This window comes from Triticum urartu, chromosome 2 (genome assembly GCF_003073215.2).
Source record: "Triticum urartu cultivar G1812 chromosome 2, Tu2.1, whole genome shotgun sequence".
NCBI lineage: Eukaryota > Viridiplantae > Streptophyta > Magnoliopsida > Poales > Poaceae > Triticum > Triticum urartu.
Genome location: NC_053023.1, coordinates 440,709,887 through 440,734,338, shown reverse-complemented (window position 1 = coordinate 440,734,338; position 24,452 = coordinate 440,709,887).

The following is a 24,452-nucleotide window of genomic DNA, read 5'->3' as shown; positions in this document are numbered from 1 at the left end:
GGCTGTTTTGAGGTAGGATATGTGGTGGGTTTATGGTACCGGCGAAAGTTGCGTGGTACTAGAGAGGCTAGCAATGGCAGAAAGGTGAGAGTGTGTATAATCCATGGACTCAACATTAGTCATAAAGAACTCACATACTTATTGCAAAAATCTATTAGTCATCGAAACAAACTACTACACACATGCTCCTAGGGGGATAGATTGGTAGGAAAAGACCATCGCTCGTCCCCGACCGCCACTCATAAGGAAGACAATCAATAAATAAATCATGCTCTGACTTCATCACATAACGATTCACCATACGTGCATGCTACGGGACTCACAAACTTCAACACAAGTATTTTTCAAATTCACAACCACTTACTAGCATGACTCTAATATCACCATCTTAATATCTCAAAACAATCATAAGGAATCAAACTTCTCATAGTATTCAATGCACTTTATATGAAAGTTTTTATTATATCCCTCTTGGATGCCTATCATATTAGGACTAATTTCATAACCAAAGCAAATTACCATGCTGTTTAGAGACTCTCAAAATAATATAAGTGAAGTACAAGAGTTCATGAATTTCTATAAAATAAAATCACCGTCGTGCTCTAAAAAGATATAAGTGAAGCACTAGAGCAATTTTACCTAGCTCAAAAGATATAAGTGAAGCACATAGAGCATTGTAAGGGCATATTTCTCCCTATGTGGTTTTGGTGATTGATGACAATGCATTTGCAGACTAATCGTGTGCATTGAGCATTTCAAATATCTCATGTCTAGGCACAAGACGATTCGGTGCCCCTCGGAGCCTATCGAAGACGGCGTTTCTCTATGTTTCTTTTCGGTGGATTTGAGTCGTAGGTAAGACGTACTATTAAGAGGGGGTCCGCTTCAGAAAGGTTAGGGTGGAATCAACACGTACACATCTGTTCCTTTGCACCACCTGTCGGTTCTATGTCCGGCATATCTCGTAGTAGGGGTCCTAATCTAGGCGTCTTGGAGCGATGGTAACATGGACACGAAATTTTACCCAGGTTCAGGCCCTCTTGATGGAGGTAAAACCCTACGTCCTGCTTTTGATTGTATTCATATGGGGTGTAGTACAGAGTACATGTATCTATCACAAGATTGATCTAATGAATATAAGATGTTCTATTGACTAGCCTAGTCTCGGTTTATGTAACACACATGAGGCCTAGGGTTTAGAGGAGTCCTTCACTACTGGAATCAGCTTCTTTGCCGTCTGCCATGGCAGCCGGCAAAGGCATAGACCCCGGATGGCAAACTTCTTTGTCGTCTGCCAACAGACAACAAACTGTCTGTCTGAACAAGTGCCAACAAAGGCCTTCTTTGCCATCCGCTTCTTAGAAACGGATGGTAAAGGATTGTGTCGTCCGCCATATGAGGCCAGCAGACAGCAAATACAATGGACGGCAATGGGGTGGGGTCAGAGCCATTAGGGGGTTAACGACGCTCTTTGTCGTCCGCTAACAGACGACAAAGAGCTTAGTTAGGCTAGCACTGAGAAGCTGCCACGTGGCCAGCTATGCCGTCTGCCAACAGACGACAAATATTCAAAGGTCTTTGCCGTCCGCCCGCAGACGGCAAACTGACCAAATAGGCAGCCAGTGTTCCCAGTTTCTACAGGTAGCTGCCAGGTGTCCTCTTTGCCGTCTGCTAGCAGACGACAAAGTGGCTATATATCCCGTGTTTTTATCTATATCCATTTAATTTCACTGGAATTCACACACAGATACACACACACACACACACATATATATATATATATTTCACAGGCACAACAGACATATGATGTATCCAACACATAGCTCCATCCATGACAACATACATACATAAGAAACATAGTTTCATCCATACATCTTACACTAATATCACAATGTTCATCCAACACATTATTCCATGCATCCATATAACAAGTTCCACATTATTCTTCGATACAAACGAAAAGAAGAACAGGGAAACAAGCACTCCATCCATGCAAGCTTCCATATAGTGAATTAAATCTGCAAAATGGATATTATCTTCTTCTTCTTCTTCTTCTTCTTCTTTTCTCCCTCTTCCTTGATATTCTTCACCTTATTATGTCATTTGTGGACTAAATAGGCTAAATTATGTCATAAATGGACTAAATAGGCTAAATAAGAAGAAAAATGCCATTTTTGAGTTAACATAGCAAATTATGCCATTTTTGACCTAACTAAGCTTATTGTGTCATTTTAGAGGACTACAAGCTAAGTATATGACATTTATGAGGTTAGCAAGGTTATGATGCCATTTACGAATAAAAACAAGTAAGAGGAGGAAAAGAAGAAGAAAATCAAAAATAGGCTAAATTATGTCAAAAATGGACTAAACAGGCTAAATAAGAAGAAAAATACCGTTATCATGGAGGTGTAGGAATGGTCGGGGCTGCGCCAGTGGCATACGGAGGTGAAGGACCAGTCGGGGTTCCGGCATTGACAGACGCGGAAGGATTGGTCGATTCTTGTCAGGAGCCATGCTGAACCAAATATCATTTCCAATAATGTCTCGTTGGCATGATGCAAACTGAAATGTGAATATCAGTAACTAAGGACCATTCAAATCAAACTCACCATGGTCGCCGGAGCAATCTGGGGCATCAGCGGAGGGGCCTGACCGTTTTTCTCGCACATGGTCTGCACATTTGGTTCTCACGAGTCAGTCATATTAGTTAGTAATGCGAACATTACATGCATGATTGGGCTAATATGCACGAGAAACATACCACGATGAGCTTGTATAGGGCCCGGTTAGACGCCTCGTTATGGTTCCTCTCCTCCTCCAACACCTTAGCCGTCCTCTCCTCCATCTCTCTCTCCCTCTGGGACGCCTCCCTTTTTGCCTCCTCCAAAAGCGCCTGGGTCTTCAATCTCTCTTTCTCAACCAATGCCTGCAACACAACACTCCTCGTTAGCATTGTAATCATCGACGGACGCACACACAATGTAATGGAGGAAAGGTGAGAGAGTCCGTATAACTAACCGCCATGGCGAGATTTGCGGGCCATGCACGAGGCGTTATCTCAGGATTAGAGCTACTCAGGCACTTCTTGATCTGCGGGACAGTCTTAGGACAATGTATTAGTCCATCACCAATGGCTTGAGAGCCATGGGAGCTCTCGCCACCAGATATCATCACCAGATCTGTATCAAAAGGATCCTGGCTCGGGTTAAAGTCCTCCTCTTTCCTTGCCTTCCCCTCGTCTCTGTACTTCACAAGCTTGTGGTGGGAGGACATGTTGGTGAAGCTCTCCGGATGATCTAGGTCAGACTCCGTGAATGGCTTGGTCTTCTTGTACGGGGCCATATGGGCCATGCCATAGAGGTCGAACAGACTTGGCACAAGCTTCTTGTGGTGGTGCGCCTGAGAGAGAGGAACAAAATATTAGTTAAGGGCTCAAGCTAGCATGAAGAATGATATTGCTATGTAAATAGGTCATTTTGGAGCTAAGAAAGGTTATTATGTCATTTTCGAGGAAAATAAGCTAAGTTTAGGTCATTTTCAAGGTAACCAAGATTATTATGCCATTTTTGACCAAAGTATGTGAGGGAGTCCTGGATTAGGGGGTGTTCGGGTAGCCGGACTATACCTTCAGCCGGACTCCTGGACTATGAAGATACAAGATTGAAGACTTCGTCCCGTGTCCGGATGGGACTTTCCTTGGCGTGGAAGGAAAGCTTGGCGATGCGGATATTCAAGATCTCCTACCATTGTAACCGACTTTATGTAACCCTAACCCTATCCGGTGTCTATATAAACCGGAGGGTTGTAGTCCGTAGGCAATCAACTCCATATACAACAATCATACCGTAGGCTAGCTTCTAGGGTTTAGCCTCCTTGATCTCGTGCTAGATCTACTCTTGTACTACCCATATCATCAATATTAATCAAGCAGGACGTAGGGTTTTACCTCCATCAAGAGGGCCCGAACCTGGGTAAAACATCGTGTCCCCTGCCTCCTGTTACCATCCGGCCTAGACGCACAGTTCGGGACCCCCTACCCGAGATCCGCCGGTTTTGACACCGACATTGGTGTTTTCATTGAGAGTTCCTCTGTGTCGTCACAATCTGGAAGGATGCCTCCTCCCGTCTTTAAAGACGGCGCCATTGCTAAGGGAGCCTTGGCTGTCGGCCAAACCCTCCGGCTAGGTGGTTTCCTCATGACCGCCTGTTCGGCTGTTGCGCCGACGGTGACCTCTCGGGTCATCAAAAGCAACCTACACGTCAGCTCGGAGCTCGTCGAGCAGCTAGATCCAATGGAGCTCTCTTCCGTAAACAAGCTCTTGGATCGCATCGCCGCCCTGGGGGTCGCTACGGATTATGACCAGGTTGGGCTTAAACCCGATCTAAGAGAAATTAACTCTCCCCAAGTCACCCACCACGTTGCCGTGGTAGAGACGCTGTGCGGCGACCCTTCATCTATTTTAAGGACTAGCTACGTCCGAATTCCCGACCCATCCAAGCCGGATACCCGCGGAGGGGGAGATATAACTCAAGACCTGAGCTTAGGATCAGGCAACGGGCCAGACTCACTGGACAAAATCCAAGAATCCGAACTTCAGAGTTCGAAAACTCTTCGGCCTCTGAATCTTGGATTGGGTGAGGTTTCAGATTCAACGACACCCGCCAACCCAATCATAAGCGATCTCTCCCAAATCAGGCAGAGGCCCGAGGAAACAGTACATCATTACTGGGCCAGATTCCTCCTGGTTATGAACATGATAAAGGATTGCCGCGAGGAAGACGCAATCTCAATTTTTTGCGGTAATTGCACGGACAAGGGAATCCTTAACGCCGTAAGTCGTCGTGATATCACACGCTTCGCTGACTTGGCGTCCATAGTACAAAAATACTGTGCGATGGAAAGCGCCTGGAAAACCGAAATAAATTTTTGGGATAATCCGGCCTTGAATAGTAATCCCGTCCGAACTAAGAGGGTGCATCATCACAGGACACCCGGGATAAACACCAAAAAGCCAAAACCCTCTACAGGGCATGGAACCGTACTGGAAAGATGGCTTGATGGACCCTGTAGAATTCACAGTACAGAGGACGCCACACCAACTCACAGCCTTAGAGCATGTTGGATACTCCGGCAGGTGGCCAAAATTGGCGAGGACCTCTTAATTCTGGAGGCCGTAGAAAGCCAGCCCGAGGACACCAGTACCGTTCTCACAGTCTTCGAGACTTTCGCATCAAACAATATGCGAAAAAGAACACTCCGCAGCCTCGCCGAAGTCTATCAAGTTGCAACAATAAATCCATGGAGCGACACTGCTATTACCTTCAACGCAAGTGATGAACCTAGATTCCGAACAGCCCGAGCACCAGCCGCATTGGTCCTCAGTCCCATAGTGGACGGCTTTCGCCTCACCAAGGTGCTCATGGATGGAGGCAGCGGACTGAACCTCATTTATGAGGAAACCCTTCAAAAAATGGAAATAGACTGGAACCGCATCGAGCGAAGCAGCAGAACCTTTAGAGGAATAATCCCCAGTCGGGAAGCGCGCTGCACAGGAAAAATCACACTAGATGTGGTGTTCGGCACACCGGATAATTACAGGTCCGAAGAAGTCATGTTTCAGGTGGCCCCGTTCAAAAGCAGATATCACGCTTTACTAGGACGGGAAGCATTCACAATCTTCCAAGCAATACCCCATTACGGGTACATGAAGCTTAAGATGCCCAGGCCGAACGGGATTATCACTCTAGCTAGTGATCCGGATGTAGCACTCCGCGCCGAAAACAAGACGGCTGCATTAGCCCTTGAGGCACTATCCGAAGCCTTAGCGGCCGAGGAACTGACTGCGCTGCGCTCCACGGTTAACAGGGATGATGTGATACTCGATAAGAGATCCAAATCCACATCCTTCAAGCCAGCTGACGAAATAGTCAAATTCCAGGTCCATCCAACGGACCCCAATAAAACAGCTTCCATCGGGGCACGACTGAACCCTAATGTAGACGCTGCACTGCAGGAGTTCCTACAAGAGAACTGGGACATTTTCGCCTGGCACCCTTCAGACATGCCAGGGATCCCACGCAGGCTGGCGGAACACAGCTTAAATATCCTAAAAGGATTCAAACCTGTCAAACAAGCCCTTCGGCGTTTTTCCGAACCCAAGAGACAGGCTATGGGAGAGGAGCTAGCCAAGCTATTGGAGGCCGGATTCATTAGAGACATAAAACATCCGGACTGGCTAGCAAACTTGGTGATGGTACCAAAGAAGGACAAATCCTGGCGCCTGTGTGTCGATTTTAAAGACCTTAACAAGGCTTGCCCAAAGGATCCCTTCCCCCTCCCCTGTATCGATCAAATTATCGATGCCACCGCTGGACACGACTCGTTGTGTTTCCTCGACGCATACTCCGGATACCATCAAATCAAGATGGCAGAATCAGACCAAGCCGCAACAGCATTCATCACACCATATGGCCCATTCTGCTTCAACACAATGCCCTTCGGGCTGAAAAACGCCGGTGCAACATATCAGCGCATGATCCAGACATGTCTGGAAAATCAGATCGGCAAAACAGTGGAGGCGTATGTGGATGATGTGATCGTCAAATCAAGACATGTCGAATCTCTAGTAGACGACTTGAGGCTTACATTCGATAACTTCCGAAAATATGACATCAAGCTCAACCCGGAAAAATGCGTCTTCGGCGTTCCAGCCGGAAAGCTCTTGGGCTTCATTGTATCCGATAGAGGAATTGAAGCAAATCCAGCCAAGATCCGAGCTTTGTCACAATTGGATATCCCAAAGGACCTCAAACAAATACAAAAATTAACCGGATGCGTGGCGGCTTTAAGCCGCTTCATCTCCCGCTTGGGAGAAAAGGCACTACCCCTCTATCGCCTCCTTCGGCGCACCAAACACTTCGAGTGGACGGAGGCTGCCACGGCCGGACTTGATGAAATAAAAGCCATATTGCCAACAAACCCAGTCCTGGCCGCACCGAACACCAGCGAACCAATGTTATTGTACATTGCAGCAACACATCAAGTTGTCAGCGCAGTGCTCGTTGTCGAGCGGGAAACAGATGGACACAAATTCCCCCTTCAAAGGCCGGTCTACTACGTATCCACTATCCTCACTCCATGCAAATCACGGTACCCGCATTATCAAAAGATTGCATACGCGGTATTCATGGCATCCTGGAAGCTACGACACTACTTTCAAGAGTGTTCCATAACAGTAGCCTCGGAAGTACCACTCAACGATATTATCAACAACCGCGACGCAACGGGCCGGATTGCAAAATGGGCAATCGAGCTTCTCCCATTCGATATGACCTATAAGCCACGGCGAGCTATTTAATCACAAGTTTTGGCCGACTTCGTCGCAGAATGGACGGAGGCCGAGCTCCCTAAAGAGTACGGCACATATTCAAACTGGATTATGCATTTCGACGGCTCCAAAATGTTGGCCGGACTGGGGGCTGGCGTCGTCCCGACGTCCCCCACAGGAGACACAGTCCAATATGTGCTCCAGATCATGTACATGGATTCCAACAATGCAGCCGAATATGAGGCCCTCCTACATGGTCTCCGGATAGCAGTATCCATGGGTATCCAGCGCCTAGAGGTACGCGGGGATTCAAACCTCGCAATATCCCAAATAAATGGAGACTTCGACGCCAAGGACCCAAAAATGGCAGCTTACCGCAACGCCGTCCTAAAAATGTCAGCTCGGTTCGAAGGGCTGGAGTTTCACCATATAGCCCGAGAAAACAATCAAGCAGCGGACGTCCTGGCATGCATCGGAGCAAAACGCGATGCAGCCCCCCCCCAACATATTTTTGGAAAGATTGTTCAAGCCATCCATAGTATGGGAGGGGGAACCCGCAAATAACAGCCCGGACCCAGCCGCACCACTCGACGCCGAACAATCTGACACAATTGGAGGCTCTGCCAATGAAATTACACCTTCAGCCCACGTAATAATGGCGGCCATCGCCCCTTGGACAGAACCATTCCTAGCCTACCTTACTAGGCAGGAACTCCCGGAGGACCAAAACGAGGCCCGCTGCATAGTGCGGCGATCTAAAGCCTATAGAGTCCATGAGGGAGAGCTTTATAAGAAAAGCACTACCGGAGTCCTTCAAAGGTGCATCTCCGAAGAGGAAGGGTGGAACCTTCTGGCTGAAATTCATGCCGGACTCGGTGGTCACCACGCTGTTGCTCGGTCCCTTGTTAGCAAGGCTTTCTGTACAGGCTTTTATTGGCCGACGGCCCGGGCAGACGCTCAGGACCTAGTCCAACGATGCGCTGGTTGCCAACTTTTTGCCAACCAAAGCCATATGCCACCCACCGCACTCCAAACTATACCCATCACCTGGCCTTTTGCGGTCTGGGGGCTTGACATGGTCGGACCCCTTAAAGGTGGGACCGATAGGAAAAAATACTTACTGGTCATGGTGGATAAATTCACCAAATGGATAGAAGCCAAGCCTATTAAAACGGCCGAATCCGGACCTGTGACAGACTTCATATCCGGGGTTGTACACCATTATGGCGTCCCCCACAGCATCATAACCGATAACGGTACAAACTTTACCACCGACGAGGTAAAACTCTGGTGCAAAAACATGGGCATCAAGCTCGATTATGCTTCCGTCTATCACCCACAAACCAACGGCCAGGTCGAACGTGCAAATGGTCTTATCATGAGCGGCATTAAACCCAGACTGGTGCGGTCCCTCAAGGAATCTAACACGCACTAGGTAGAGGAGCTCGACTCCGTGCTATGGGGGCTGCGGACCACGCCAAATCGCACCACCGGATACACACCATTTTTTATGGTGTACGGCGCAGAGGCAGTTCTGCCCTGCGACATAATTCATGACTCACCTAGAGTGCGCATGTACGAAGAAAGAGAAGCCGAGCTCGATCGGCAGGACAACTTGGACGCCCTGGAAGAGGAGCGTGACGTGGCAAAAGCCCGTTCCGCATTTTATCAACAGCAGGCCCGAAGATATCAAAGCAGAGAAGTACGGGCCAAAAATTACAATGTTGGCGAACTAGTTCTACGCCTTCCGGATAAGAAAAAGGACAAACTCAAGCCCAAGTGGGAAGGTCCATTCATAATCGACCAAGTCCTGAGTGGCGGGGTGTACCGCCTGCGAGATGCGTTGGATAACCGACTCGAGCCGAACCCGTGGAACGCCACCCGTCTCCGAAGATTCTATGCCTAGCGCCGGACTCTGTGTTCGTCTCCTTCCTCTGTCCATTTTTTGCATTTTTCTGTCTTACATTTCTCTCCTTCCCCTCTTTTCTTTTATAGCCCTTAAAGGCTCATCCAGTGACGCGCCACTCGCGCTCATTAGACCTGGGGGCTTCTTTAACAGAAGCTTATTTATACAGGCTTCACGCCCAACACATGCGTCAAACTTCCGCATGTACCTTTTTCTTCACCATTATATGCATCGATATGACTTAAGTTTTGGCCAAGCTGGGTTCCCTAGCTCCTGTGCTTACCCCTACGTTCCCGATTGTTCGGCTAGGCGGTAAAGGGAGCACCTCTGCAATTGTTACTGCCGGGTCAGCCGGATGTGTACCTCAGACTGGGTGAAGCCGAAAGCTAGCGTTCTTAAGGGAATATTCGGTCGGTGAGATAAAAGATGATCTTTTTACTCATTTTATGCGCCCCCAGATGCTTTTTTCTGTGTCTTTTTACGCAGTCCGGACATGCACTTTAGGGCATGCCTCCCAGCGAAAGGAACCCCTAACGAAACTATTCTCTCTGGAAGATGTTTCTTACTAACCATGTAATATAACATAACTAGTTGGGCACTTGTCTGATAAAGCACTAATGACCCCTACGCCTGGTCTCCACGCATACCATGATTCTTATATAACCACTATGGTATTCGGACACACTCCGGACCGTCAGGTCCCGAGGTTGAAGCGAAAAGGTCGGCAACGACAAACGATCTACAACCCGGCTACAAGGCATTACACATTACATAGTCATTCTGACTGATTGTATTCCTCTTCTATACCATCTAACAGGCTGTCTAATTTACAGTCCTGCTGGGAATACTTCGCGGCCAACTCTACTTGGCCGTATACTAAGCTCACAGGGATCTCCTTCCCGTCAGGCCCCACTGGTCCGACCTCGGCCATGTGGTTTGGGTCAGACTTCGTAAAACGGGTCTTCACCATGGCCCAGGCTTCCCTAGCGCCTTGTCGGCAGGCCGATATCTTCCACAACCGGAAGCGCCGCCGAGCTCCCTTCAGCTTCTCCGCAAGCTCTCCAAGGCCCTCGGGCATGGAGTGGGCAGGCCATAAGGCTTGGGCAACACCTCACATCGCCTGCCGAATTCGCTCGTGCAGTTGCATGAGTTCGGGAAGAAGGTCACCCGTAGAACCGGGCATCTCCTCTGCAGGACGACCTGTGAGCATACCTACAGACATTACTCTGTTAGTCGACTTCCTTGCCGAACTCTTTTTTTTTTCAAAGTTCGTTCAAGCACTTACTGAATATGCCGCGTCGAAGCCGCTGATTCTCCCTCGTGGAGTCCGATAGCTTGCCACGAACATCTTTAAGTTTGACGTCCAGCCTGGTGTTGGCATCCTGAAGATCATTCTTCTCTCGCCTCACCTTTGTCAACGTACTCTCACCGGCCTTTAGCCGGCGTAAGAGTTGTTGCTTTTCCGGATCGAGTCCGGCGCCATCTGCAACATGATTTGTCAGATTTGCACCCACACCGCACAATACTAATCTTTCGAAGTGTATCTTACCTGAGGGGGTCTCTTTGGGATCCCCCGCCGCGGCTAGTGTGGCCTCTAGTTGGGCCTTGCACTTTTCCAGCTCCTGGGATAGTACGGTATTCTTCTCTGTAAGAAGCTGCATATTAAATGATCCTGAAATCAGTTGCTCTAACTGCTTCAAGTCTCGGGGGCTACTGGCATATATATATATTTAACCAAAATTTTCTTACCCGTATGTCTTTTACATACTGCTCCGTGGCTCTGGCTAAACCATTTTGAGCGTCACGAAGGTACGCATCTCCCGAATTAAAGGCATCTAAAGCCTCTTGGGAGAAACAAGCGTCGCGTAGAACTGTCCGGCGACGCCTGTGGTTCATGGCACTCTCCACTTCAGAATTTGTGGCAGACAGCCTGTCCGCATCCTCTGTCGGAGGAGCGTCCGGTGCGCGCCTTGTGCTCGCCTCTGCTTCCTGGCCAGACGTTGGAGCCTGGCTGGTGGGGGCGCGATTGGCAACCTCTCCGGATGTAGTCCGGTGAGGTATCTTTGTTCTGAAGATAGCACGAACGTTAATATGCCCTGATAGAATAGCACCAGGGAAACAAAGGGTGCGCTATACCTTTGCGCCGGCATCTTAGTCCGGACTGCATTCCTTTTTGCCCCACGGAGTCCTGCGGCCCCTCGTTGGCTAGCTGCCGCAGGTTCGGCCTCCTGCCTCGGAAATCTCCCCTGCAAAACACGGTTGTCGTCAGAAACACCGGAATACGTGAGAGTGGAATTTCTCTCAAGGGAATGAGACTCCGGTTTCTGTCACCTGGGAGGCCGGGATTAACCCTGGGTAATCAGCCGTGATGGCTACCAAGGTATTGTCCTTGCTTAGCTGATGGAACACCCCGTCGATAAGCTCCACCGATATGTCCGGGTCCTCTTCGGAGTCCGGATCGAGGGACCGTTCTGGGTCCTCGGGCTGTGGAGGGCGGCTGTTTATATCCTTTACCTCCTGTCGCAGTTCCTGCACTGAAGTCATTAGACTACATATCTAACCGTGGGAGTATAAAACAAACGGGCAAGCTCAATTATTCACTTACCCAACTTGGAGGATCGTACATAGTAAATCCGGCCTGCGGATTGACGCGGAGGAATTCCTCCTTTTCTCCCTTGTACAAAGAGGATAAGATCTTTACTAGGGCGGCAGCTGAGGCCGGCCCCTTACGACCGTAACGGGTGGCGTCATCCTCCCCGTTGAAATCCCACATGGGGTGGCCTCTATATTGAAGCGGCTGCACCCCCGCATAATGCATGCGGCCATGACTCCAATCATGGTTAGTCCGGAATGAGCCAACAGTCTTATCTGGCCCATCAGGTAAAGGACGTCTCTCTTGCTTTCTTTCTGAGAGCTCCGCGGACGCCAGCTCAAGCGTTTCTTCAATGGGGCACTGTTGAACTCAGGGAGACCGACCCGGATAGGGTCTGGTAGCGGGATGTCATCTATGTAAAACCATTCCGAAGGCCAGTCCTCGGACACCTTCTTTGGGGTTCCGGATAAGTATCCGGTCCTGGCGATGCGCCATACTTCGGCTCCGCCCACTTGGTATATAGACCCCTCTCGAGAACGGGGCACCAGGCAGAATAACCTCTTCCACATCGCGAAATGAGCCTCAACGCCTAAAAATAGCTCGCAAAGGGCGACGAAACCCGCAATATGCAATACGGAGGCGGGCGTGAGATTGTGCAGCTGGAGGCCGTAGAACTCCAGAAGCCCGCGGAGAAATGGATGAATTGGAAATCCCAGTCCCCTTATTAGATAGGGGACGAGGCACACCCGCTCTCCTTTAGAAGGATTGGGGGTGCTCTCCGCGTGTTTTCCGCCATTGTAGGTGGCGAGACCAGCTCGGACCGGGACCATGTATGCCTGAGGGAGAAATCCCTTGGCCTGAAGTGACACTAACTCGCTATGCGGGATGGTGCAACTCTCCCAGTCCCCGGGTTTGGGACCGGAGGGGCGAGGGGAGGAGCTGCGACGGCTGGTCATGTTGGAATGGACCTTTGCTGGAAGCGCTCTGATGATAACTCGCGGAAAGGAGAAGATGTGGTTTGGACCTAAATCCCCATCCCGTTAAATAGGCGGCTCGTTTATACGGCTAGGGGTGTGGATGTAAAAACGCCCTGGCTTTTCGCATTCATGGAAGACGGCCATTATTGGGCGTGGAAGCCGAGGAGCACTACATTACAAAAATCGGACATTATTCCTACAGGTACACAAGATTTGGAGAAGAACCCGCCTTGCAATGCCGAACAATCTGTGCACCAGACTCGTCGTCATTGAAGCCTGGTTCGGGGGCTACTGAGGGAGTCATGGATTAGGGGGTGTTCGGGTAGCCGGACTATACCTTCAGCCGGACTCCTGGACTATGAAGATGCAAGATTGAAGACATCGTCCCGTGTCCGGATGGGACTTTCCTTGGCGTGGAAGGCAAGCTTGGCGATGCGGATATTCAAGATCTCCTACCATTGTAACCGACTTTATGTAACCCTAACCCTATCCGGTGTCTATATAAACCGGAGGGTTGTAGTCTGTAGGCAATCAACTCCATATACAACAATCATACCGTAGGCTAGCTTCTAGGGTTTAGCCTCCTTGATCTCGTGGTAGATCTACTCTTGTACTACCCATATCATCAATATTAATCAAGCAGGACGTAGGGTTTTACCTCCATCAAGAGGGCCCGAACCTGGGTAAAACATCGTGTCCCCTGCCTCCTGTCACCATCCGGCCTAGATGCATAGTTCGGGACCCCCTACCCGAGATCCGCATGTTTTGACACCGACAGTATGCTAATTATGTCATTATTGAGCTATCCAAGGTAGTTATGCCATTTTTAGCTAACTATAACATATTTAGGCATTCTATAGAGCTATCCAAGGTTATTATGTCATTTTAGAGCTAATTATGTCATGAATGAACTAGCTAAGATTAGTTTAGGTCGTTATTGAGCTATCGAAGGTAGTTATTGCATGAATCATGTAGCAAACCACATACCCAGTTATCCCCATACTCAAGCAGGTTGGAGCTCCCTTGATGGTGTGGCACACCTTCCATTTGGTCGTGCTTATCCTTGTCCCTTTGGTGTTCGACTAGCCATTGGGGAGAGCACCACGCACCCACCAACGCCTCCCAATAGTCCATCTTATCCACACACCATCTCGGGGCACCTAAGCGAGTCAAGAGAAATTCCAGCGCTATGCCTATGAATCAAATCAAGAAAACTAAGTTCAAGGCCTTCAGAATAGGTAATTACCTTGATGTACTTCTCCTTACTCAGAAACTTGCCGCGACACTTCTTCTTGCCCCTCCTAATACCCTTCGAGGCATAGTAGTCTCTAACGGCTTGCACCCGAGCCTCGTGCCATAAGTTCTGAAGTAGGCGCTTGCACTCAGTTTCGACAACCATACACGCGGCCTCCTGCTCTCCCTCTGAAACCCTGTAGAAGGTCTACAATCAAACAAGACAACATTGATTAGTACAATCACTAGGTAGTGTTGATTTTTAAATCTGTAAAGGAGAAATTACCCAAAATCGATGGAACACAATGTCGGCCATCGTCTCGCACAAGACACCATCGACCCTCTCCTCCGGCGGGGCCGAGGCAACCGAGTACAAATCCCAGGTCAGTGCTATCTATGCAACCTAACCCTCACCGGGCAACGTGACCCACCCAGGGAAGTGCTGCCGGCAATGCACACCAAGGACCTGGTTGGGCCTGCGGACACCATGAGGGTGTACCCAGCCCCTGTAGTATGACAAGGCCAACACATTAGATATTAATTTGAAGCAACATGAAGGTAAAAGGTTAAAAAATAGTAAATGCACTTACTTGAACCCATTAGGCGCAATCAAACACCTCTGGTCGGGGGTCGTCGGCACGGGCAGGAGCTTTGTATAGCCACGCTTGTAGACCTTCTCGCCCTTCTCAACCAGCTCGTCGTCACTATAGCTATCATCTGAAAAGGTGTCCTCGCTACCATCCTCCGGGCCACTAGCCTCCGGAGTCTCGTGGGAAGAAGACTGCGGGATCAGAGTCTTCTGGGACGAAGACCCCGTGACCGGAGTCTTCTGGGACGAAGACTCTAGGACCAGACTCACGTGGGGCGAAGGATCGGTGACCCGAGCCTGGTGGGGCGAAGGATCAGCGACTGGAGGCTCATGGACCGGAGTCCGAGACGGATCCACGTCAGATGGAGCAGTCCTGTGGTCGGGTGAATCAGCTGAGCGTGGCAGCAAGGAAGGCGTAGCAGCCTTCCTACCTCTCCCGCTGCCACGTCCACCTCTACCAGCCTTCTTCGTCCTCCCCCGACCTCTCCCAGCCGAAGAAGAAGCGCCCACCGCAGTTGTCTGCATACTGTCTAGCAGCGCTCTCCGGAAGGGCTGGGCTGGAATAATGGAACCACGCCTCCGAGTAGCGCTCGTAGGAGGCTCGAGGCGCTCTGGACCCTTGCCCACCATCATGTTAACACCTGCAATGACAAAAAGTAAACGAAATTAGTACAACATAAAAAATTGGATACCTGACATGAACATAATAATATGTATATAATTTAAGTGTATCATCATCATGAACATAATAAAAATACACCCGATCAACACAAATATATATGATGTTTTTGTATCATCATCATGTCTGAGGTCGATCAGGGTGTCGGGGTCGGGGTTGGGGTGTGGTGTCAGGGTGTCGAGGTGTGGTGTCAGGGTGTCGGGGGTCGGGGTGGGTGGGCATCGGGGTGTCGATTGTCGGGGTCTCAGGGTGTCGGGGTCGGGGTGTCGGTGGTCGGGGTCGGGGTGGGTTCGGTGGTCAGGGGTGTTCAGTGTGGTCGGGGTGTCGGTGTCGGGTTCGGGGTGTCAAGTGTCGGGGTGTGTGGTCGGTGTCGGTCGGGTGTGGTGTCAGGAGTCGGGTGTTGGGGTCGGGGTGTCGCGGGGTCGGGTGTCAGGGTGTCGGGGTCGGGTCGGGTGTGGTGTGTCGGTGTCGGGGTCGGGGTGGGGCGGGGGGGGTTCTTTTTTCTTTTTCTTTTCTTCTTCTTCTTCTTCTTCTTCTTCTTCTTCTTCTTCTTCTTCTTCTTCTTCTTCTTTCCTCCTCCTCCTTTCTTCTTCTTCTTCTTCTTTTTCTTCTTCTTCTTCTTCTTCTTCTTCTTCTTCTTCTTCTTCTTCTTCTTCTTCTTCTTCTTCTTCTTCTTCTTCTTCTTCTTCTTCTTCTTCTTCTTCTTCTTCTTCTCCTTTTTCCTCTTCTTAAACCTACACTAACCTAAAACCTAAAAACTCAAAACTACACCTAAACCTAGCACTAACCTAAACCTAAAAACTCAAAACTACACCTAATTAAACCTAGCACTAACCTAAAACAAATCAAAAATAATGAGAACAAAAATAGGAAAAAACAGAAAAAATTACCTCTTGCTCCGGCGAGGTCGGCCGGTTGGGCGGGGCGGCGCAGGGCCGCGGGGAGGAGGACGGCAGCGGGGCGGGGCGGCGCAGGGACCTCGGAGGGGTCCGGCGCGGCGGGGCGGCCCGACGCAGGCCACTCTCGGCGACGGGGCGGCGGGGCGGCGCAGGAGCCGCGGCGAGGATGACGACAGCGGGGCGGAGGCGCACAGGGACCTCGGGAGGGTCCGGCGCGGGGCGGGTGGCCGGCGCAGGCCTCTCGCGACGGGGCGCGGCGGAGGCGACGCAGGGCCGTAGGAGGAGGACGACGGGAGCAGGGACCGGAGGGGGCGGGAGGGCTGTAGATGGCAGCGGGCTGGCTGGCAGCAGGGGCTGGGTTCCTGGGCGGCAGGGCTGGTCGGTAGCGGCGACAGAGGAGAGAGCGGTAGGGAGTCCTGGATTAGGGGGTCCTCGACAGCCGGACTTATACTTTGGCCAGGACTGTTGGACTATGAAGATACAAGATTGAAGACTTCGTCCCATGTCCGGGTGGGACTCTCCTTTGCGTGGAAGGCAAGCTTGGCAATTCGGATATGTAGATCTCCTCCCTTGTAACCGACTCTGTGTAACCCTAGCCCCCTCCGGTGTCTATATAAAACTGGAGGGTTTAGTCCGTAGGACAACAACAATCATAATCATAGGCTAGCTTCTAGGGTTTAGCCTCTATCTCGTGGTAGATCAACTCTTGTAATACTCATATCATCAAGATCAATCAAGCAGGAAGTAGGGTATTACCTCCATCGAGAGGGCCCGAACCTGGTAAACATTGTGTCCCCCGCCTCCTGTTACCATCAGCCTTAGACGCACAGTTCGGGACCCCCTACCCGAGATCCGCCGGTTTTGACACCGACATTGGTGCTTTCATTGAGAGTTCCACTGTGCCATCACGATAAGGCTTGATGGCTCGTCTTGTTGTCAAGGACAACATTACCTCTAGGGGAGCCCTGGCTGTAGGCCAAACTCTCCGACTAGGCGGCTTCGTCATGACCGCCCGTTCGGCCGTCGCGCCGACGATGACTTCTCGGGTCATCAAAAACAGCCTCCACGTCGGCTCGGGATTCACCGAAGCAGATGGATCCAATGGAGCTCTCTTCCTTGAATGAGCTCTTGGATCGCATCGCCGCCTTGGGAGTCGCTACGGACTATGATCGGATCGGGCTTAAACCCGACCAAAGGGAGATTAACTCTCCGCGGTCACCCATCAGATAGCGGTGGTGGAGGAGCAATGCAGCGATTCTTCCTCTATTTTGAGGACAAACTATGTCCGGATTCCTGAGCTCTCCGAGCCGGATACCCGTCTACGGGAGGACATGGCCCAAGCTTCGAACCTAGAATCGGACAGCGGGCCAGAACTATTGGGCAACGTCCCGGAGCCCGAACTGCCAAGCTCGGAAACTCCTCTGCCCCTGGGTCTCAGATCGGGTCAGGGTTTGGACCTAAATCTACCCACCCACCCTGACACATAAGTGATCTTTCCCACATTAGACAAGAGCCCCAAGAGACAGTACATCACTATTGGGCCAGATTCCTCCTTGTAATGAGCAAGGTCAAGGACTGTCGCGAGGAAGACGCAATTTCATTCTTTTGCAAAAATTGCACGGACAAGGGAATCCTCAACGCCATAAGTCGCCGTGACATAGCACACTTTGCTGACTTGGCGGCCATAGTACAGAAGTACTGTGCGATGGAAAGCCTGGAAAACCCAAACAAAATTCTGGGATCCTCCGGCTCTCACTAAACCCCCGTCCGAACTAAAAGGGTGTACTCTCGTAAGTCACCCGATCCAATTACAAAGAAACCAAAGCCCACTACAGGGCGTGGAACCGTATTGGAGGGATGGCTCAATGGGCCATGCAAAATTCACAGTACACCGGATACCATGCCAACACACAAGCCTTAGAGCATGTTGGATACTCCGGCAGGTGGCCAAGAGCGGCGAGGACTCCTCATCAACAATACCACAGAGCACCATCCGTGGAAAATAACAATACAGTACTGACAGTCTTCGAGACTTTCGCCTCAAATAATAGGCGCAAGCGAGCACTCCGCAGCCCTCGCCGAAGTCTGCCACGTTGCAACAATAAATCCATGGAACGATACGCCATAACCTTCAATGCCAGTGATGAACCTCAATTCCGAACAGCCCGAGCACCAGCCGCTTTGGTCCTTAGTCCAATTGTGGACGGCTTCCGGCTTACTAAAGTGCTCATGGACGGTGGCAGCGGATTAAACCTCATCTACGAGGAGACTCTTAGCAAAATGGAAATAGACAAGAGCCGCATTGAGCAAAGCAGCACGACCTTCAGAGGAATCATCCCTAGTCGGGAGGCACGATGTGCGGGAAAAATCACACTAGATGTGGTATTCGGCACGCCGGAGAATTATAGGTCCGAAGAAATCACATTCCAAGTGGCCCCGTTTAGTAGCGGATACCACGCCCTTTTAGGGCGGGAGGCATTCACGATCTTCCAAGCTATACCCCATTACGGGTACATGAAGCTCAAGATGCCCGGGCCCAATGGAATCATCACTCTAGCTAGTGATCCGACATAGCACTCCGCGCCGAAAATAAAACCGCCGCACTGGCCCTCGAGGCGTTATCCGAAGCCCTCGGCCGAAGAACTAACTGCGCTGCGCTCCACAGTGGACAGGGACGACGTGATACTCGACAAAAGACCCAAGTCCACCTCTTTTAAACCAGCGGACGAAATAGTCAAATTCCAGGTCCACCCAACTGGACCCTATAAAAACAGCATCCATCGGGGCACAACTGAACCCCACAACAGACCGCACGCTACATGAGTTCTTGCGCGAGAATTGGGACATCTTCGCCTGGCATCCTTTAGACATGCCAAGAATCCCATGCAGGCTGGCCGAGCATAGCCTAAACATTCTAAAGGGATACCAAGCCGGTCAAGCAGACTCTTCGGCGTTTCTCAGAGCCTAAGCGACAAGCCATGGGAGAAGAGCTAGCCAAGTTACTCGAGGCCGGATTCATTAGAGAAATAAAACATCCGGACTGGCTAGCAAACCTGGTGATGGTACCAAAGAAGGACAAATCCTGGCGCCTATGTGTCGATTTCAAGGACCTTAACAAGGCTTGCCCCAAGGATCCCTTCCCCCTCCCCCGCATCGATCAAATTATACGCTACCGCAGGACACGACTCATTGTGTTTCCTCGACGCATACTCCGATACCATCAAAATCAAGATGGCGGAGTCCGATCAAGCCGCAACGCATTCATCACTCCATACGGCCCCTTCTGTTTTAACACCATGCCTTTCGGGCTCAAAAACGCCGGTGCAACCTATCAACGCATGATTCAGACATGCCTGGAAACACAAATCGGCAAAACAGTGGAGGCATACGTAGACGATGTGGTCATTAAAACCAGACACGTCGAATCTTTAATAGACGACTTGAGGCCTACGTTCGACAATCTCCGAACATATGACATCAAGCTCAATCCGGAAAAATGCGTTTTCGGCGTGCCCGCCGGAAAGCTCTTGGGCTTCATCATTTCCAATAGAGGAATTGAAGCAAATCCGGCTAAAATCCGAGCTCTGTCACAGTTGGCTATCCCAACAGACCTCAAGCAAATCCAGAAATTAACTGGATGCGTGGCTGCCTTAAGCCGCTTTATCTCCCGATTGGAGAAAAAGGCATTACCTCTTTATCGCCTTCTTCGACGCACCGAACACTTCGAGTGGACGGATGCGGCCACGGCGGATTGGAAGAAATAAAAGCCCTCTTGGCCAGCAACCCAATCTTGGCCGCGCCAAATATCGGCAAACCAATGCTGTTATATATAGCGGCAACACACCAGGTTGTAAGCGCAGTGCTCGTCGTCGAACGAGAGACGGACGGACATAAGTTCCCGCTTCAAAAGCCGGTATACTACGTATCCACTGTCCTCACTCCATGCAAATCACGGTACCCACATTATCAAAAGATAGCATACGCGGTCTTCATGGCATCCCGGAAACTACGACACTACTTTCAAGAGTGTTCAATTACGGTGGCCTCTGAAGTACCACTCAACGACATAATAAATAACCGCGATGCCACGGGCCGGATTGCTAAATGGGCTATCGAGCTCCTCCCGTTCGACATAACATACAAACCACGGCGAGCCATTAAGTCGCAAGTACTGGCTGATTTCGTCGCCGAATGGACAGCCGAACTCCCTAAAGAGTACGCGCGTACTCCAATTGGATCATGCACTTTGACGGCTCTAAGATGCTGGCTGGTCTGGGGGCAGGCGTCGTCCTGACATCCCCCACCGGAGATACAGTCCAATACGTACTCCAAATATTATACACAGACTCCAACAATGCAGCAGAATATGAGGCCCTGTTGCATGGTCTCCGGATGACAATCTCCATGGGCTGTAGCGACCCGACCGAATGGATCAAGTCTCTGTGCTTAAGTGTCATCCCTGGATCAGTATGCTGACACACACAGTACTCGAAGGATTTATAACAGAGGTAAATCACGTGTATAAAGTAACGTAAATACTATTACCTCAATCCATATAGCGGAAGCAACAAGGTTGTGGATTCCCATCAACACCAACGGCAAAGTTGAGTGTAGAATCGTAACCCTAACGTATCACTTACTCGTCGTAAGAAACCTGCAACATGAGACGTTGTAGCCCAAAACGGGTCAGTACATTGAATGTACTGGCAAATTCACACCATAGAGAATGATGAATAAAGACTATCACTACATGCATATTTAGCTGGTGGAAAAGCTCTATGGTTATAAGGTTTTTGCGTAAAGCCAATTTTTCCCTACTTCAAAGGAATAAATTTTTTATTTAACTAACATGGTGGTTGTGAAACATTGAGAATGGTTGACAGCATTCTCAATCCCAATTAAGTAACATCATTAAACCCAACAATATTCATTTAAAGTAACGTGATGAGATCAACAGGATAATCCAAGAACTAGATACTCAAGATGTCCATAACCGGGGACACGGCTAATCATGATTAGTTTATACACTCTGCAGAGGTTTGCGCACTTTTCCCCACAAGACTCGATCGCCTCCGTTTGTTTTCTCGCACTACATGGTGTTTGAGAAGACGGATGACCGAGACATAGTCTTTCAGAAGCGCTAGCACCTTACGATTGGGTAGACCGTACCACCTACAACCCCTACATCTGCTAGTCTACCACTGTAAGAGTTCGCGCAACTTAGTCAACTATGCCAGAGCCCATAATGGCTTGTGGGTGCACACGGAAGTTTCTAGTATGAATAATCTCATGATCCCTTTGAGCCTGGGTGGCGGTCCAAAAGAAAAACAGGCAAGTCCTGGAATGCCCAGGTGCCTCAATCCACCCAGATGTGTGTTTAAGTTGCCACCTTAGATAAACCATTAATTATCAATCTCACATCTGTCATGGATTTCGCTCACCCAATCCACATCTACTAGCATAGCATGGCATAATAAGAAAACGTAGAAGTAACTCCCAAAGGTTTGATAATAAACAGTTAATAGGTACTACCTCATCTACTTCCCATCCCACAATTAATTAGATCCTAATTATGCAATGTGTGAGGATTGATCTAATGCAATAAAACTGGGTTGTAGAAAAGGTATGATCAAAGTGTGAACTTGCCTGCAACGTTGATGAAGATGATTCGCACTCAAAACTCTTGATAGATCTACTCGTCACACTCCGGTCAATCTATCGTAAGCAAGCAATAGTAACCACACATAAGCAAGCACTCAAAAGATCGGGAAGAACGAAGAAAACAATTCGGAAAACATCGAAACCAAGCAAATAACTCTTGCAACATAAAACAATTTCTAACAGTACCAAAATTATGTGAATTTGGCCTTATTAGAATGTTTAGGTCAAGAGCTTCGATTTGCAAAAAGAATCAACTCAAATGGAGCTACAAAACTCAAGTTATGATTAAATGAAGTTTGAATTCAAATCTGATCTAGTTCAAATTTTAAACTTTTCAAAAACATGTTTAAGTTGTTTTACTGGATAGAGGAGATCCTAACGAAGATGTGGGCGTTGGTTTCGTTGGATTTGGACTAACGAGTAAAAAGTTATAGTCATTTGAAAATCAGGGACTAATCTGCAAAAAAAATCTTCACGGATAGGTCCCTGGCCGGAAATGACAGAAAAAGAAAAAGCTAAAGAGTGAACGTTCGAACGAAAACCGTTCGCTACAAACCCTAAACTAGCGAGTGTTCTCTAATTAGATCTAACTAAAAGAACTAAACCAGATTTTTTTAAACGAAAACCAAAACCTAAAAATAATAAAAATAATAATAAACCGGCGAACCGGGCGGTTTTTGTACCGGTTCGGCAGCGGGTCATCGGCGGCGGGCAGATCGGCGACGGCGGCTCTTCGGCGAGGCAGGGCGAGGCGCAGGGCGGTGCTGCGAACGGCGGGGCGGAGTGCGGCGCGGGCAGCAACAGCGGGCGGCGGCGGCGCAGGCGGCGGCGGCGGCGAGAGGCGGCGCAGGCAGCGGCGAGCTCCGGCGACGAGGCGAGACGCGGGCGGCGGTGGCGGCTCTGGAGCTGCGGCGGCGGGGAAGAGAAGGGAAACGGGGCCCGGGGCTCCGAATTATATAGAGGAGAGGGGCGGCGCGAAGCTTGGAGGAGGGGGCAGAGGAGGCCGGGCGGCGTACGGCGTCCATGGCGGCGCGGCGGCGTGCGGGAGCCGGAGTCCGGGCGGAGGTCGGGGACACGCGGGACTGGGCTGGCTGGGCCGCGGCCTGGCTGGGTGCTGGGCCGGCCCAGTCGGCGAAGATTTTTTTTTAAAACATTTTCCAGACAATAAAATAATAAAAAGAAAATAAATAAAATATTATATAGGCATATAATATATCAAAATTTTCAGAAAAAGATTTTCTACAATGAACATTTTTCTAGCATTAAATAAAATACGCACAAATTCTAATAATTCAAAGAGTGCTACTGGTCTATTAAAATCCAACAAAATCATTTTAAAAATACCAAAATGATTTCAAATTAATTTTTCTCCAATTTTCTATTGTAGGGAATCATGTTACCCCTAATTTCCATATAGTTTATTTTTGGAGAAAAATAATTTGAATAAAACTCAAATAAATCCAAATTGAAAATAAATTCAAAAGAACTTTGAATTTAATTCTTTGAAACTCCCAACTCATATTTCATATAATTTGAAGAAGTCATTTTATCTTCTCTCGTGAAAATCATTGAGTTGCATAAAGTTTCATAATTGAAAATATTTTCCAAATGAAATTCAAATATTTTCAACACCCCTTGTCATTTAAATAAATGGAAGAAGTCATGTCATCTTCTCTCTGGGGTTTTGTGTTTGAAAAGAATTTGAATTCGTGGAGATCAGAAAGCAAATATGAAAGTTTGGGAAAGTCCTTTTATTCCCTCTCATTTAACTTTCAAAGAGTTTCGAATTCACTCACTTTCAGTCAATCAATCAAACAATCAATCAAACCTATCTATCTATTATAACATTTCAAAATTTAGAATTTTGGGATGTTACAAACCTACCACCCTTAAAAGGAATCTCGTCCTCGAGATTCGAAGAGGCTAGCAAGAAATAGGTTAGGGTTTGGGAGTCTCCTCAAAATCCATGGATCATCACACGGGGTCTGGGGTGCTACCACCCTTAGAAGCATGGTTACTGTTCCATCAATACTCATATACTCCATCCTTATTCTTGACAGTGTCGGTCTTCTTAGATCTTCAGGATAATTCCTTATCCGGGCTCTTCCGGTAGTGGCATAACCTTACCACAATTTTTCTATCCTTTCATCTTGGTAAGGTTCTTCCGAGACTGGGTCTTCTTAGCTGACGGTCTGGCGCCAAAACTAAACGAATATCGATATCTCATGGTGGTCAACAATTTGTGGTTTCTCCTGCAGGAAATGGGTCTGGTTGATCCTCACCGTATAACCTACGGTTGGCAAAAGCTGCCTTGTACAAGAGAAAAAAATTGCTATACCATTCTAAGGTTTAAACAAGGTTTTCATCGTCGTCTCTCTACTATAGGTAAGTCACTCAGATTTACCATTCCATATAGCAAGGCGAATAATAAGAGTAAGTCGGTATGGTGATCAATCCATCCCGCACCCAAATCATTACCTTGTATATGGTTTAGCGAATCTCGCATTCTAACACTCGGTCATCCTCACAAGCATTGCAGAATTTCTCTTGTCGACGAACCAAGTTCGAATAAATCCATAGATTCTGC